The sequence below is a fragment of the Saccostrea cucullata genome, unplaced genomic scaffold (genome assembly GCF_032062105.1).
Source record: "Saccostrea cucullata isolate Sc308-1 unplaced genomic scaffold, CSIRO_AGI_Scuc_v1 ctg3911, whole genome shotgun sequence".
NCBI lineage: Eukaryota > Metazoa > Mollusca > Bivalvia > Ostreida > Ostreidae > Saccostrea > Saccostrea cuccullata.
The window spans coordinates 1-14623 of record NW_026931580.1 but is presented as its reverse complement, the minus strand read 5'-3'; the positions used below and the strand labels follow the sequence as shown (position 1 = coordinate 14623).

Below are 14623 nucleotides of genomic sequence, written 5' to 3'. Positions count from 1 at the left end.
AGTTTTATGCAGTTTACCTATTAGACAGCCTGGTAATCAAAAGGAAAAAAAATTTAAATGTTCAAATTTTAAAAAAAGAAACTTTTAGAAAATAAATTAATTTTATTAATTTATTTCAATTTTATCATTTTTAAACTTTAAAATACAGGTTTTCCTTGGACAAAAGAAAGGGATTCAACCCCTCCCCTCCCTACCCTCTACCCTTGGGTGTGTTGGGTAAGAGTAACTTTACACCATCCAACTTTCATAAAAAGATTATTTACACATCATAGCCATTATCTACATGAAATGTCATGAGTTATAAAGGAAAAAAGGGTTTTTCCAATGTTCCTTAATTTAATGTGGATATATAGTTTTAATATTTTGACTACTTGGAAATGTATGGGTCTTTTGTCTTTAGCATCCTTTAGAACAGAGATTCTTCAAAATTGCATGAAGAATTTCATGCGTTTAACTTATGGTAAAAGCCTTCCTTAGGTTAACAAGTGTATGGTTGATAGCTAATGCTTAAACAAAATATTGATATTTATAAATATTCAAGAGTGTATGATATTGAAATTCTAAATATGTATAGGTCAGGCAATTTGGAAATTTTGATCATCAGAAAATTTTATTTGACTGTAATAAAATCAGTAATTTTAGATAAACAGTAAGAAGATTGCACATACACTGTTACTTTCACACTCTGGTATTACATATATGAAAAAAAGTTTAAATGACTAAGGATTAATGGTAATGATTTAAAAGACATGGCATACCAAATGAATATCAAAAATACTCAGTCCTCAAGAATGAAAGTTTTAAAAGATTAAAAGTCTGAAAGTTTTTAAAATTGAAATCCTAAAAATCTGAAAACCTAAAAGTCTTAATCTCAAGATTTAATATACATATTGTATTTTTGAAGGAATGAAAGTCAGTATATGATTTTGCTTGTAAAACTCTTTTTTAAAAATATAGGAGCACATTCAGTGACATTTTATAGAAAGAGTAGGAGATTTTATACCTTATTCCTTACAAATAAAAAATATCACTCTGAGATTCTTATCATGAAGTTTTTACTGTAGCAGAAATACATTAAACTTTAACCTGAAAAAGTCAATATTGAGGTGTTAAGATATTCATGGACAACAATGGTATAGCAAAATTGTGTGTTGATCTTTGACCTGAAAATCTAAAATACATGAAGCTTGTTTAATGAACCTATCCATTGATGAATATTAACCAAACTATTAAATATCCTTCTCACTTTGATCTTTTGACTAAAAACTTAATAAGGTCATTTATTTACCTTTGTGTGACTTGGATGAGTATCTTATATGTTGGATATATTAGTTGGACACTATTTTTAATTTGACCCAAAAAAGAAGAAACCTGGAAAAGCTTTTATCCCTTTGTATGAACAAATTATTTGATGTCATACAGATAACCAAAATATCAGGACAATCTGAGGACTTTTAAATAAAAAGTTCTCATTATAGTCAAGGAAACCATCAGTGTACCTACCAAAGACAAAATAGGAATGTCAACTCAACAAAGCAGGTAGGGTTACTTTTCTTCAAAAAGTAAAATTTTGATGCATTGGGTAAGTGTTTGTTCCTTTATGCCTAATAAAGAATTTTTTTCCCTCCATTTTGACTGTATGGATTAAGAACTAATTATATAATTAAATCAAACTTATTTCTTTCATGTCATTCTTAATGTCATAGTACCTATCATTCATATTATGTACAATCCTAATAGATGAATCCACATTTTGTTTTTATTTCACATCCCTTGGCAACCATATTTGAGGGAAACTCAAAATTCTCTGTCCATGTTAATTGCATTGAATACTGTTCGTTATTTCCATATCCTTCTTTCTTGTGTATACCTTCATCATTTGACATAACTCATTTGCTTTGATTGCCTAAATCAGAGCTATTCATACATAGAAAGAGAACAAAAAATGAATACAGTGAATTTATTGCAATAATACCTACATGTTTGATACATAAAGAGAATTTTTTTTTTCATTCCTTTTTGACCTTTGGATTGACCCTGAATAGAGATAAGGTTTACATTTTGTCAAGTGTAAACTATATACTGCATGACTAAACATGGTTTGTATATTTCAATATGAAATAGTTTCTTTAATGCTTAAATCAAAATATTTCAACTATCCTAGTGAGAATTATGCTCAATTACCCTCTTTAGGAAGAGGACTCAAATAGGCTTTGCCTGCTGCCCAATTCTATTCACTTATGTATAAAAAATTTTGTATAAATTAATTAACTTTGTGAAATATTCCCAACTTCCAATGCTTTTTAATTTACATTTAAAAAAAACTGACTCAAATAAAATTGTTTTCTCATTTATTTTACAAGAAATAACATGCTGACAGTGAATCTATTTATTTTTTTTTTAAACTGGTTAAACTAATGATTACAATCGTCTTACAATGTTCATATGTAAGTTTATTTCATAAACCAATACCTTAAATGTATAGACTGAAATTACTTATGGATTAACCCCTTTGTAGTAAAAACATTTTTTAAACCTGATTTTCTTGTTTATTCTCTCATATATTTCCTAATTTGAGTATTAGCAAATTATTGATTACATAAGCAAACAAATTTAAGACAAAACTACAATATATGCTGAATGCCCTGAAATGAAATGGTTACATATGTAAGATGTGTAACACATCATGTACAACTTTTAAGTCTACAAGATTTTAAGCTACCCATATTATACAATAAGACTACTTTTTCAAAGTTATGAGAAATTCTTTACAAAAATATAAATGCAAAAGATAAATGTTAGGGTACACTTTTAAAATACATTTTACATGAATCACATAAAGAACATTACAAATCATTTCTTTGTGTTTGTTTTCCTTTGGAACATCTGTGAACAAACATTCTGTTTTGTCTTTTTTTGATACATAAAAAGCGTCCAAAAATCATTTGGAATTGTTGTGTTAAACCCTGATATAATAATTTTAAGTTTCTGGTGTGTGCCCTACTTAGAAATGTTTACAATGTAACAAAGATGAAACTCATAAATTGATTTAATCAGCAATGATAAAGTCATCAGGTTTTCACATGCTTTTCTGACACATCATGTACATTTTTTCTACTAGTATATCTTTGTTCACAAAAAAAAAAAAGAATGAAATCAACAGTACTTAGCATTCCATGTAAACAAAAATAAAACCTATTAGAAATCTAAAAGTATATTTGTGCATCAATGCATTATGTTTAACAAATCAATCTCTTTCACTGTGATGAAAATTGTCTTCTTCATATAACATGCAGACAAAGAACTTCTTTGGATGATGTCATTTTCACATGTAGAAAAGAAACTAATTCAACTAAAACTATGAGACAGTCATTAAAATTTTAAGGACATTAAAGGATGATATCAAGACCGAAGTCCAGGAATTGATAAAATTATATAATTATCATCCAAAGATGTATGTGTTTGGATTTATTTTTTAAATTCACAAGCAAATGATATGCTGCCATTTAATCTTTCAAACTTAAAAAAAGTTCTATACTTTTGAATTAAAAATTTCAAAATCTAGAGGAGTCTTCCCAATACCTATCTATTTATGACTGAAGGTATGTAAATCACCAGAGTTGCTGTACTGCACCATTTGAATAAAAGTCATATCCACAGTCTTGACTTTTTTCCCTAAACCTTATTTCAAAACATAAATTATTCCAACCAGTTTTTATCTATGCAGTGATAATAAGATTTTAATAGAATTCTAAGGTATTACATAGTAATAGTCTTTAAACATCCTTGAACATAGTGCATATGATTTACCAAAGAATATGCCATGCCACCCAATAAAGCTGATAAAAAGTCTCTAGGTTATCACAAATTGTTAAAGTTACAACAACTGAAAATATAATCCAGGAAAATGATCCAAAAATCTATAGAAAATCTCTGAATCTTTCTTTACTTATGATGTGAAGTTTGTAGGTTGCAAATTATTGTCAACATGTATTATTCCAACCAGTTTTTATCTATGCAGTGATAATAAGATTTTTACAGAAACCCTGGGTATTACATAGTAATAGTCTTTAAACATCCTTGAACATAGTGCATATGATTTACCAAAGAATATGCCATGCCACCCAATAAAGCTGATAAAAAGTCTCTAGGTTATCACAAATTGTTAAAGTTACAACAACTGAAAATATAACCCAGGATAAAAATGACCCAAAAATCTATAGAAATCTCTTATTCATTCATTCTTCATCTGTGTACTTATGATGTGAAGTTTGTAAGTTACAAATTATTGTCAAAGAAGTCATCTCAATAATCTTATGCTTTGACCTTGACAAAGTGTCCTAAACAACAAAGTGTATTCATACAACCATTCTATATGTAATAAGTATGTACAATATGGTATGATAAAGATATTCAAGATATTATTAAATCACAGATTAGGGGGCACTTGCATCTTTATTGTGGGGTCTTATTGAGACCAATTTTAAATTCAAAATTAAACATGATACATACACAAACAAAATGTATTTACAGTTCCAGGAAAGTAATAATTACACCAAAGCTAGCTTTTAAACATCTTATCTGTGTTATTTGATAGGGGGATATAGAAATAAGATGAAAAATAAAGGATCCAATGTATAAAAATCATACATAACATCTGTCTTCAATATGAATTGGTAAAAAAAAAAAAAAAAAAAAATAAAAGTCACCTGTAGATACTTTGAGGTCTGTGAGAATTAGTTTTTAAAGAGCTCATGCTATCTGAAAATCACAATATCAATTCTAGGATTTGATTAGACCTCAGTTTGATAAATGACTGCAATTTATCTATTGTTGTGTATGACAGAATATGAAAGAAATGAAAGGGGAGAGCTTTTGACCTTTTTTTTCCTTCATCATAGTTCAACATATATATTATACAGGTCTTTATCTATGTAGTGAATATAGGATTTTTACAGAAACCCAAGGTATTACATAGTAATAGTCATATAAACACCCTTGAATATTGTACATTTGATTAACATTTCAATACTTTCCTAAGAATTTGCACCTAATTTTTATAAAGTCTTTAAGTTATCACACAATGTTGAAGTTATTGCATTAAATGATTCAAATCAGTAATCTCAGGAACTAACTTTTACTCAGGAGTAAATGATCCAAAAATCTATAGCAAATCTTATGATGTAAAGTTTGCAAATTATTGTCAAAGGTAGTTATCTCAATAATCTCATGCTTTGACCCTGACAAAGTGTCCTATAAAACTAAGTGTATTACGCTAACCTTTTCTGTGTAGTAAGCATATGAAGTGTATGAGATAATAAATAATATTCAAGATATTATTGCATCACAGATTATTGGGCACCTGCATCTTGATGTGGGATATTAAGGGACCTTTATCATATTTCAATTTCTAAATTTAATTATAGGGCACAATACACACATATACACAAATAAAATATATTTACATTTCCAGGAAAGTAATAATTACATCAAATTTAGCATCTGAATATCTATGTAATTTCTAAGGGGTTATAGAAATAAGATGAAAAATAAAAGGTTTAAATGTATACTTCTCATACATAACAACTGTCTTCAATATGAGTTGGTAAAAATAAAAAGTCAGCTATAGATACTTTGAAGTTGGTGAGAATAAATTCATGCTATCAGAAAATCATATTTTCAATATTTGATTTGACTATAGATCTCAGTTTGATAAATGGCTACATCTTATTCATAGTTAGTGTCTGACAGTAAAAGATACAATCCTGGGTCCTTTCTTTGTCATCCTGTAAACCACAGTCTTTGATGGTACTGGTTAAATTGGTTGGAAATCATATTTATCTATGTGCTTCTTAAATCCTCCATCCTGTTTGATTTTCTTGTTTCAGTGTTTCAAGAGAGAATATTCTGTTAGTCTTTGCATAATCTGATAGTCTTTCACCATTCTGAGAGTAGACATAGATCATTTCCACAAGCCCTCACTAGAATATCATGGAAAATAAAAATAATGTCTTAGTTGAAAAAAAAAAATTTGTTATGTAATATAAGCTTGATGGAATTCTAAATATAGATAAAAAAGGGTATAAATACAAGGTGTAACATCAGATTTTGACTTTTTCATATTAACCATGGGTAACACCTCCAGTAAAGAAAAGAGTAAAGGAATGTGTGAAATTCAGTTTGAAAAGAGAGTTCTTTCAGAGAAAGATGTAGACAGAGGTATACCAGTTAAAATAAAAAAAAAAGATAGCATTATTGAGATCATTTCTCAAGAAGAATATAACCAATTATGTCCAGAAAAGGATGATCCTAATGTTGTCAGAGATTACATAGAAAGATCCTTGATTGCAGAAGAAGCTAATGAAGAATATAACCATTTATTACCAAAAGAAGGTAAGAATTACTATTACAAAATTATGTATTCTGATAAGAAAGTTTTCACTTTCATTTGTTGTGCTTTTGACCATTTTAATTGACCTTATGGTCAAGATTGTGATATATACACTCTGATAATCATTTATGATGTCTCCATGATGTTTACCTCAAAAGTTTGAATCAGGGTATTTGTGTTCAAAGAGCTGAAGAAACTATACAGACAGATCTATAATGATTTTGGAAGCATGCATATTAATTAGGGTAAAGGAGATATAACACTAGATTATTAAAAAGAAAAAGAACACAAACTCATAGAAATGATATTGAAAGTACCTTAAATGAATAAAGTGTCATGCTCCAAGGTATTATTTTTATAAACAGGAGAAGGGTTACAACAGTCCCATGCACTCATAAGAAGATCTTGGGTAATAGAAACACCAGGAAATTTTAATTCCAAACAATCAGGTCATCTTACATCAGTTATAAGGTTACAGACTTTATACATAGTCATAAGGGTCATTAAGATTTCTTTTCTGGTCATCCTAATGAACCACATTATAGTATTCTTTCCCTGTGATATAATGTTAATATTAAATGGAAAATTCAGAATTCACCAGCAATTGAAGTGAAAACTTGCTATCTTTACCAACTATGCTATTAAGGAAACTGGGGTTAACAAATTAGCCATATTTAACTTATTCTATAGATATGCTATCTTCAGCTGTTAACTATCATTTGGCAAAGAAAACTTTCATACATTTTAGTTTTAAAATTTGATCATGAATATATATTAAATGCCTTTTCTTCTAAAGGATATCAATATAGTTTAAACATGACCATGACCACCAAGCCCTCTTTCTTTAAAAAAATCAGTTACTTATCAATTCAAAAATATAAACATGCATATGTAAAATTAATAAATAAATAAATATTACAATTGTATCTCATTGAAACTTTACCTTCAAGTTTGTGTGTTTCTATGTTGATTGACTAACTGTGTATTTCCAAAGGAAGACCAGCAGCCAGGCTGAACTTCATAGAGAATGGATTATAGATGGTTAGGAACAAAACATATCTTCCAGGTTGAGGACTGTATAGAAAATAAAACCATTTTGTTAATATGACAGAGTACTGCATGAAACAATGCATGTTTAAATACAACATGTACAATGTCAAAAAAGATCATGAAAATATTTGTTTTTAATCTCAAAAAATTGTTTTTAACATTAACTCCAGATGAGAAAAGTTCATCATGTTATCTTTAGATAACAAAAGAAGCACAACTAATGTATTAATACCACAAAATAAAATGATTATCAAATTAATTATTTAGACACTAAAAGACTTTTTTCTTAACAGCAGATTCAATATTGGTTTAATACCTATCTGTACTGCATACAGAAAAATACATCTTTTTTAGCATATACAACATGTAGTCCTTCATTTTTTTTTTTTTTTTTTTTAAAAAGCTTAAGAAACAAAAGTGAAAATGAAAATATATGTATGCCATATATCACACATATTTAGAATTAAAACAAAAAGTAAATGACTTAGGATTAATCTTTTGTAAATTCCTTCCTTTTCTCTTATTAGATTCCTAATTAATATCTCTTTGATCACCATTTAGTGAAGTCTGAATTCCATGTGTAACATACATAATGAATTATGAAATTATGTCATATAATTTACACAAAAGGATTTATAATATTCAATCATGTGTTAATATATTTTAGGTTAAATAAGGGTGTGCTTATATGAATGTAAGTTAGAGATAACATATCACATACATGTATTTACACAGTCATTAAATTAACCATATAATCATGCTTAAATGCAAAGATGACCTTCATAGGAAAATGTAAACAAAAAAAAAAAAACAAGACAAACTTACCAGAGATATCCAACTATATGCCCAATAAGCCTATCCATTAAATAATCCAGTGAAATAACATCTCAGCTGATCCTGAAAAAAATCATACAATTCAGTGATACACAATTAACCTCATTTTACAATGTAAGTAAAGCAATAATTTACAGACAAAAGGGACAGAAATGTAAAAGACACCATGTATTTTACCAAAATTTAGTGAATATTTTTTCTGATTTAAATTCAATCATAGAATGACCCATCATAGAAATATTAAATGCACTCTGAGTTACATGTAGGCTGATACAACTGTAAATCACATGAAATGAGGATAAATATAGTATTTACATTCAAAACAGAACTTTACATAATCATGATTAAATGCAAAGATGACCTTCATATAGGAAATGTAAACAAAAATAAGACAAACTTACCTGTAGAATATGTCTGTCAGAAAGGAGATTTCAAAAATGAACACGCTCTCAACATTCACATGACAAGAATGCATCAGGATGTTTACTTCCGTGGTCATGGAAAAATTGAGCTTTATACAAGGAAAGCTTCACAGTAGGAAAATCATCAAAGTAAACAAAAGATAGTCTTACATTTTTTTGAAAATCTAAGTTGACTTCTTAGAAACAAAAGTGAAAATGAAACTTTAATTTTACATTTTTAGTGTATGACGTCATAATGCATAGGGTAGCTCGCTGACATGGATGACGTCACAAAGCATAGGTAAGTTTTTTTTTTTTTAAAAAAAAGTTTAAAAAATTTAAAAAGCACACGGCCCTAACAAACTTGGCTGGCTGCCAAGTATTTACCTGTGTAGTCAGCATATTTTTTTTTTGCACACGGTCCCCTGACTTGAATCGCTGCCAAGTATTACCTGTGTAGTCAGCATATTTTTTGCACACGGCACTTTACAGGTGATGCAAACAGGTATATAAAGCCAGGTAAAAATATTTCTTTTTGCACACGGCCCCCACACCACTTATATAATGCAAAAAATATAAAAAACGTAGGTAAAACGTATTTTTGCACACGGCTCCCTAAAAAATAAACCAGGTATTGATAATCATTCTGTCGTGAGTATTGGAACACAGGTGAAAAAAAAATGGAGCAGAAAAGAAATAGAACACAAGGATGAATACTTCAGAAAATTCCCAGTATTATGTGACACCTGAAGGATATGTAGGAGCTCCCATGGAGAGATAATAAAGGATGCCGTGGAATTGGATTTGAATTTGGACATGATTAATTTTCATGAGGACATGAATAAAGAAGATATGAGCATTTTAAATACCACTTTGGACGGAATTGTAAACATGTTATCTGCTCTAGATAACAAACTAAATAAAATGAACACCAAGATGAATGATGTGGATGACAAGGTGAATAAATTGAACAACAAGGTCAGTGCTCTTGAAAACAAGATGGAAAAACTGAAATGTCATAACAGCAGTGGATTTTGTTATATTAGTGGATTATTATCACCAATCACAAAGTCATTCACGGGGAAAGAGACAAAAATGAGAGAAGAAGGAGGAAATATTGACCAGAAAAAAGAAGGGACCCAGGGCGGATAGGAGAGAGTAAGAAACAGATGGAGCCATGCTATGTATCGGTAAAAGACATAGAAAGAAAACCTAGGGAAACCAAAAGGAAACTACCCCTGACCAGTGAGAAGCCACAGAAGAAACAGAAAATGTAAATTGTATGTATATTTTCACTTGAATAAAATCTGTGTTCTAATCTGTCTTGTTTGATTTTGTTTTCAGAAAAAATCCAGGTTGTTCTTGTCTTTCAGTAAAACCAGTTCAAACCGGTTATAGGACTGTCTAGACTGTGAATGAATGGGTGACGTCATAATCACATTCTTGAAATGTTTTTTTGCACACGGCGCATTTACCTGTATAGTCAGCATAAACAAAAACGTAGTACCTACGTACCAATGTAAACACACCCAGTATTTAGGGAATAGGATAGGGTTTTTAAAAAGGGGTTAGGGTTAGTTAGGGTTAGGGTTAGGTTAGGGTTAGTTAGGGGGCTAGGGTTAGTTAGGGTTAGTTAGGGGTTAGGGTTAGTTAGGGTTAGGGGATAGGGTTAGTTAGGGCTAGGGTTAGTTAGGGTTAGGGTTAGGGACTAGGGTTAGTTAGGGGGTTAGGGTTAGGGTTAGGGTTAGGGGGTTAGGGTTAGGGGGGGGCTAGGGTTAGGGTTTGGGGGTTAGGGTTAGGGTTAGGGTTAGGGGGGATAGGGTTAGGGGTTAGGGTTAGGGTTAGAACTCCACTCAGTTGACCCATTTATCCCCTCCACCAATCAGAATTGATCAGGTGATCACAATGATTTCTCTCAGCCAATCAAAACCTTTCCCCTAGCTAGGATCCTTAAAGTTGGAAACGTCAAGATTAAAGTTATAATTTCCATCTTTTGGAATGCCAAGATTCCCTAGAGTATTTGACAAATTCTAAAGTCTTAACAGCCAATTTAAATAGTTGGAATTACCAAAGTTGGAGAAACCAAGTTTAAAGTATGAAATACCAACTTTTAACAGCCAACTTTAAAATAGTTGGAATTACCAAAGTTGGAGAAAAAAACAAGCTTAAAATAGGAAATGCCAACTTTAAAGTTTTAACAGCCAACTTTGAAATAGTTGGAATTACCAAAGTTGAAAAAAAAAAGTTTAAAATAGGAAATACCAACTTTAAAGTTTTAACAGTCAACTTTAAAATAGTTGGAAAAACCCAGTTTAAAGTATGAAGTACCAACTTTAAAGTTTAAACAACCAACTTAAAATAGTTGGAATTACCAAAGTTGGAAATACCAAGTTTAAAGTATGAAATACCAACTTTAACGTTTTAACAACCAACTTAAAATGGTGGGAATTACCAAAGCTGGAAAAGCCAAGTTCAAAGTATGAAATATCAGCTTTAGAGTTGAGAAAGCCGACCCTAAAAAGTTGGAAATAATAGCTTTTAAAGTTGGAAAAGCCAAGATTTAAGTTGGAAATACCAACTTTATATTTGGAAAAGCCAGCATGCAAGTTGGAATCTCTTACTTTCAAGTTAAAAATAGTTGGAATTTCCAATTTTTCAGTTAGAAAAACTAAAATAAAAGTTGGAAAAGCCAACAGTTAAGTTGGAATATCCAATTTCCAACTTTAACTTTAAATTTGGAAAGGCTAACTTTAGGCTCAACCCGTTGGAATTCAGTCAGCTTCTGTAATGGTGAATTGCTTCAAATGTACGTGTAGAATGAAAGTATGTTGTATTTTATTTTCAGATGTACACTTTTTACCTCAACAAATTGTTTGTCTTCATATTATTTGAGATGAATAGGGATTTCTATTAAAAAATATATATATTTCCGAAATTTTTCCACTGATAAATTATCAGTTTTTGATTGTTTTTTATATATACGAAAAGGAGAAATAATCATAGTATTAAAAAAGAAATAATTTTAATCGAATTATTATTTAATCATACCACAGAAAAAAGACGAACTTCTTTCCCATGAGAATGTACGAATGCATCATACCCATGGTTCATAAATTTTTCCAATTTTATCAGATCATTGAATTCTAATGTATGAAGAATTTTGATTGGTCCCCTTTCATCCAATCGCGAATTATCTCACTCCTTGATGGATGCGATTACTACGTTTGTGTCGAGGTGCGCCAGTACATTAAAATTTGACTTTTTGTGGGATAGAGCCGCCAAAACGACGAACTCCAATGTGAGAATCTTTAAATACATGTAATTTTACATACTGTTTAAAATATTTAATTTTATGTCAGTTACAATTGTCAGTAAATGAGCATTTTCAGGATATAAATACACTATAGCCGCCATTTTGGCATGCGTCTGGTATCAAAACTACCGAATAAATTCACCCCTCGAGAACTTAAAAAAGGGAGAAACATAAATTATAGTTTAAATATAACAAATATAACTATTGGTTGTGCTATTTTATTCGAAACGGGATATTTGTTTTCGTACCATTGTTCATTTCACTCGTACAAAACATGACGAAATGCCCAATGAATATTGATCAATGAACATCTTTTGATAAATAAACTGTGTACTATCTTCACCCACATGTGTTTATATATATATGCTTTACTGTAATTCCCCTATTGCTAATAGAAATTAAGTGAAAAAAGACAAATGATAGAAGGAAGATGGGTGGGTGTGAGAGATAGTGCAGGCAAATTTAGGAAGCAGAGTATGATTCTTAGCAGGTCCAGCACAATACTGTATTGTGCTGGACCTGCTAAGAATCATATTCTGCTTCCTAAATTTGCCATTATACCCCGATAAAGGTATATAGCTTGATAAAGCTATTTAAAATACCTTGATCAAGGTATTTTATGTAATGAAAATTCAAAAAAATTCTTGAAAAATTAAATACTGGAAATCAAGTTCTGAGTTTTTGTCAGTGTGTCTACTCGTGCATGAAAAACACTCTGGTGTCAAAGAGAAAGCATAAAATAACGTCTCCTCACATGACATGTTTTTATACTGATTTGTTTGTGTTTGAGTACTTTACATGCATGAGTGAATTTACTGACAACAACTCAGAACTCGACTTTCAGTAATTAATGTTTAAAGAATTTTTTTGAATTTTCATTACATGAAATACCTTGATCAAGGTATTTTAAATACCTTGATAAAGCTATATAGCTTTACCAAGCTATATACCTTTATTGGGGTATTGTGCTGGACCTGCTTAGACTGATAGAGAGTAGGGCAAGAGGAAAAATATGTTAGTAAGATAGAAAGGGATTGAGATCATCAGATGACAGAGAATGACGATAAATAATCTGAGTCCTCTCACTCTGAGAATATTGAATTTAAGTTTTGGTAGCAGATGGTCTCATAATTATGCCCAAATAAAGTTCTTATGCCAAAATGCTCGTTTCCTGTCACCCGACTTATGCTAGTTTTTACCCTACAACTCTAAAAGTTTTTTTTATATTTTCATTTTTGGGGGGGGGGGCTTTTTTCCTGAAATACTGAAGTCAACTAACAATATTTACAGAACTAATACATCACAGGTGTACAGGATGCCATTACTTTATAAATCTTTATTTAACAAACTTGCTTTGTAAACTTTTATCATACTGTTATCTTGTTATTACATGCTGTATGTTCTGCATTCATTGAGTTTTGAATATAAAAATTTTTTCCTATCTACCTACCCTATTTTTTTGGTCAGGTGACAGGAAACAAGAGTATATATATTTTTTTGGCCTTATGACCAAAAAACAGATTTATGGTAAAATGATAAAGTTGCTTGAATCATCCTGCAAGAAATCTACTAATCATGGACACCTTGAAATATGGCATCATTAAATGGCTAGGGAAATATGCTCTATACCCACTTTTCATTAGAGCATTTGCATAATGTAAAATCAGGGGTTAGAGTCAGAGGAATCTTGAATTCATCAGAAAGATGACAGAAAAAAATTGTATAAAGATGAGCAAGAAAGAGAGAGAGATTACACAGGGAAAAATGGAGGTCAGGAGAAATTTGAGAGATATTAGAAAGAACGCTTAGAACAGGTAGAGGATAAAGACTTAGAGATGATAGAGATTTGACAGAATGAGAATGATGAAAATAGAACAGGAAAGAAATGAAAGAGTCCCCCAAAAATTATATGGCTGTTTCTAACTTTTTGTAAAGACAGAGAAATTTGAATGAGATACAAAATTTGGTGTATAGAATAGGTTTTTATTTATATCAATTATATTTTTCTTCTATTTCAAAGGTTGATTAGTAAATTAGAGAGATGGATAACCAGCATAATTCATGCTGAGAAATAAAATTTCTTTTTTGGTGCATTGCAGATGCCTCGAAGACGGAGTGGGAGTCCAGGTTATTCGGACCATTACAGAAAAAGAAGGCATGATTCGAGGAGGTAAATACTGAACCTATTTTCCTAATCATTTGTTAGATATTTAAGAAATGAATTGATCTTTTGAAGATTCATGAGGACATGAAATACTACCAGCATATTTCATGATAACACGCTTCATGATAAATATGCCGGCATGAAATGTAGTGGGTTCATGAATCTTCAAAAATTAAATTTATTTCTGAAATATGTACTATTTTTCTGATGAGTTGCAACAATGATGCCATTTCACTGCCATTTCAAAAGCAAAACGGTTTGCACTACAGTTTTGACGTCAAGTATGGTATTATGACATGTTTTTATTTATCCATGCTCATTCATTATAGCTGCAGATCTGTAGCTCCCTGTCTGAAAAAAATTGGGATGAATAAGCAGAATGACCAGGGAGCTACAGCGACACCCATAGCAAAAACTGTATATCTATTGCACACAATAACTTGCGCTCAGTTCTGGATTAATTTCTCCAA

The 14623-nt window shown here is 30.5% G+C and overlaps 1 long non-coding RNA gene across 1 annotated transcript; it reads right to left on the bottom strand.

Moving 5' to 3' along the window:
• Positions 1-7333: 7333 nt before the first annotated feature.
• LOC134233054 (uncharacterized) lies at positions 7334-8825 on the bottom strand. Its single transcript, XR_009984907.1, has 3 exons — positions 8677-8825; positions 8267-8338; positions 7334-7465 (listed from the first exon to the last, which is right to left on the bottom strand). It is a non-coding gene; the product is annotated as an uncharacterized LOC134233054 (long non-coding RNA).
• Positions 8826-14623: the final 5798 nt, after the last annotated feature.